Source organism: Triticum dicoccoides, chromosome 4B (assembly GCF_002162155.2).
Source record: "Triticum dicoccoides isolate Atlit2015 ecotype Zavitan chromosome 4B, WEW_v2.0, whole genome shotgun sequence".
NCBI lineage: Eukaryota > Viridiplantae > Streptophyta > Magnoliopsida > Poales > Poaceae > Triticum > Triticum dicoccoides.
In genome coordinates, this window is record NC_041387.1 from 322,770,626 (window position 1) to 322,774,718 (window position 4,093).

At 47.3% G+C, this 4,093-nt stretch overlaps 1 pseudogene; it reads right to left on the minus strand.

The window, feature by feature from the left end:
• Positions 1-2,709: 2,709 nt before the first annotated feature.
• Positions 2,710-3,522, minus strand: LOC119292395 (annotated as a pseudogene).
• Positions 3,523-4,093: the final 571 nt, after the last annotated feature.

Here is a 4,093-nt window from a genome sequence, read left to right on the forward strand (position 1 = left end):
GCATATAGGATTGCAGGTAAAGGTATCAACAGTAGTAACAAGGACAGGCTATGCATCAGGATAGGTATAACGGAAAGCAGTAACATGCTACACTACTCTAATGCAAGCAGTATAGAGTAGAATAGGCGATATCTGGTGATCAAGGGGGGGGCTTGCCTGGTTGCTCTGGCAAGAAGGAGGGGTCGTCAACTCCGTAGTCGAACTGGGCAGCAGCAGCATCGGTCTCGTAGTCTACCCGAGAGAAGAGGGGGAAGAAACAATGAATACAATGCAAACAAATGCATATCGATGCATGACATGACAAGTAACGATGCTAGGTGTGCCCAATCGCGGTAGTAGGTGATACCGACGAAGGGGGGAAACATCCGGGAAAGTATTCCCGGTGTTTCGCGTTTTCGGACAGATGAACCGGAGGGGGAAAGTTGCGTGTTTGGTATGTTAGAGGTGTGTGGTGGACGAACGGGCTGCGTATCCGGGTTCGCCTCGTCGTTCTGAGCAACTTTCATGTAGAAAGTATTCCCATCTGAGCTACGGTTTATTTTATATTAAATTTAAAAGATTTAAAACATTTTTAGGATTAATTTAAATATTTTAAATCAACATTATCCAGAACAGTGTTTGCTCACGTCATCATGACGTCAGCATGACATCAGCAGTCAACAGAGGTGTTGGCTGGGTCGCTGACGTGTGGGTCCCACTGGTCATTGACTAATTAGGCTAATCAGGGGTTAATTAAGTTAACTAGTAATTAGGTTAATCTAATCAAGATTAATTAATTTAATTAATTACTTACTTAATTAATTAATTTAATTATTATTATTTATCTAATTAATTTTATTATTATTATTATTATTTAATTCTCTCTTTTCTTTTTTTTATTAAAACATTCTGGGGCCGGGCCCGTTAGTCATAGGGCCATAGGGGCCTAGCGGGTTTGCTTGTTAATGGGCATAGGGCACAGCCCGCCTGGGCGCTGGCGGGACGCCCGACAGGGTGAACCGGGGGATCGGCCTCGGCCACGGCGGGGCGCCGGCGCCGGGCGCCCACCGTGCGGAGGACGGGGAATGGCGACGGCGCACAGGACAGAGGCGACCGGCGAGAGGAGCGGCTTCAGCGGCATCGGCGAGCAGCACCACACCAGGGGCGCGCGGGGTAGGAGTGGCGATGAAATCGGCCGAAGTAGTTTCGGGCTCGGCAGCGCCGAGGCACAGGCGGGTGTTCCGGCGCGACGAGCGAGACGGCGGGGCGCACGGCCCAGGCGCGGCGCGGGGAAGGAGGCAGCGGCCCCGGGGTGGCAGCGGGGCGCTGGGCGCACGAGCGTGCGTGCATCGACGGGGGCCAGCGCGGCCATCGCGAGCCGGGGCGCGGCGCGCGGGTGCCGTGTGCGCGACGAGGGGAGGTCGCGCGAGAGGGAGAGAGGGGGAAGGGCGCGCGCTCACATCGGGTTTGTAGGGACTTGGCAACGGTGCGCGGGGAGCGACTCGGGGAGGAGGACGAGGAGGTCCGGCGTGGCGCAGGGGATGCAGGATGGCGGGGAAGGGCTCCGGCGACGGCGGAGCGGTCCGACGAGTTGAGGAGGCCCTCGAGCGGCAGCGAACGGGGCGCGGTCGTCGGGGTCGTCGCCCCGATCCAGATCGGATCGGGAGGGGGACGAGAGAGAGACGTGGGGGCGAGTGGGGAGTGGGATGGGGTTAGGGTTTGACCAGGGGGTCGGGGTGGCCTAGTAGGGCGCTGGGGTGGGCCGGCCTGGCTGGGACATGGCCCAGTTGGGCCGGGGGCTGCTGGTTCTTTTTTTGTTTGCTTTCCTTTTATCTTTTCATAATTTTCTTTTCTGTTTCTTTTAATAATTAATTTAATTTAGTTTTTGTAAAATTTAATTTCAACATCTAAATTAGTATTTAGGAATACAACACTGCCACATTAATTTGGACAGCTAAATAAAATGGTTTAATATTTTATTATTTGGAAAAGGTATTAATTAAATGTTTTGCTGCTGCTTTAATTACCTTAGTGCATCTAAACACTTTACAAAAATGTGGTTTCTGCATCAATATTATTTATGATTTATTTTCTACAACTTGAACATTTTAGTTTTAAAGTTTGAAAACTTTTGATGTTTGCTTTTAATTCAATTTGAATTTGAATCAGTTTTGAACTAACGCGAGATTATCAACAGTAATCGAGGTGACGTGGTATCATTAGCAAGGGATTACTGTAGTCTAATTATCCGGGCGTTACACCTGTCATGTACAATTCCTTCAGCCCTGCATCATCAGTGATACTAGCAATGTCCTCAGATGAGGAATTCCTGATAGCAGAGATAGGTGAAGAATATGTAGCATTAGAAGCATTTGAACATTCAGGTGAAGAATTAGCAGATTCATGTTCAATGCACTTCAGACATGGAGGAACAAATTCTTCCGGAGTAGCGCTGATTTGTTGAGCAACTAATGAATCGTGCTCCTTCTGAAGATCTTCATAATCCACTCTTAGCTTCTCAAGATCTTGCTTTCTTTGAAGAAATTCATAAGAAAGCTTCTCGTGATCAGATAAGATAGTGTTATGATGACCTTGAAGGTTGTTAAACTTGGACTGAAGTCTCTGAAGATTTTCAGTCAAGCTTTTGGTGTGATCCATTTCTTCACCCAACATATCATCACTTTTATCTAGCATGTTTTGAACCTTTTCAAAAGCTTTTTGTTGTTTCATAGCAATCTTAGCAAGTTTAGAGTAGTTGGGCTTGAGGTTTTCACCAGATTCATCCTCACTAGATTCAGAGGAGGCATATTTAGTTACCTAGGCACCCTTTGCCATGAAACAATAGGTGGGAGCGTAGTCATCATTGTCTTCATCAGCCTTGTTGGTGATGCCATTTTCTTCAGAGTTGAAGATAGACTTGCTGACGAATGCAGTAGCGAGAGCTAGGCTTGCCACACCGGACTCGGACTCCTCAGATGCCTCCTTGTCCTCATGTTCCTCAAATTCAGCCTCAGAGTCCATTTCCTTGCCAATGAATGCCCGAGCCTCCTTGGAGCTGCTCTTCTTGTGAGATGAAGACTTCGAGGATTTTGATGATGAAGACTTTGAAGATTTCTTCTTCTTCTTTGCGTCATCAGAACTATAGTCCTTGTATTTCTTCTTCTTTGATTCCTTATCCCACTAAGGACAATCTTGGATGTAGTGACCAGGTTTCTTGCATTTGTGGCATAGCCTCTTCTTATAGTCACTGGATGAGGAATCAGTGCTCCTTGAGGATTTTCCAAAGCGACCACGTCTTGAGAATTTCTGAAATTTCTTCACGAGCAGTGCTAGTTCCTGGCTTAGCTCTTTAGGATCACCAAAACTGCTAGTAGAGTCCTCATCTTCAGACTCAGAGACTGCCTTGGCCTTCAGAGCACGCGATCTACCATAGCTCGAACCATAGAGATCTCTCTTCTCAGCAAGCTGGAACTCATGATTATTTAGCCTCTCGAGGATATCAGCGGGATCAAGTGACTTGTAATCAGCATGTTCTTGAATCATCAGTGCCAGAGTATCAAATGAAGAATCGAGCAATCTCAGCAATTTCTTCACCACCTCATGGTCGGTGATGTCAGTGGCGCCAAGCGCTTGAAGCTCATTTGAGATGTCAGTGAGGCAATCGAAGGTTTGCTGAACATTTTCATTGTCGAGTCTTTTGAAGGGGTTGAAGAGATTGCGAAGAACGTCAACACGAGAGTCACGTTGAGTTGAGACTCCTTCATTTACTTTGGACAGCCTATCCCAGATAAGCTTAGCAGTTTCCAAAGCACTCACTCTTCCATACTGCCCTTTGCTCAGATGGCCACATATGATATTCTTCGCTTGAGAATCGAGTTGCTTGAATCTCTTCACATCAGTAGCGTTCAGAGAAGGTGTGACTAAGGGAACACCATTTTCCACACCATACCAGAGATTGTTATCAATTGCCTCAAGATGCATTCGCATCTTATTCTTCCAGTAGGGGTAGTCCGTTCCATCAAAGGTAGGACACCCAGCAGAGACCTTAATCATACCTGCGGTCGACAAAGCTAAAACTCGAGGGGGTTAAACCAAAATTACACAGAACAAGGGA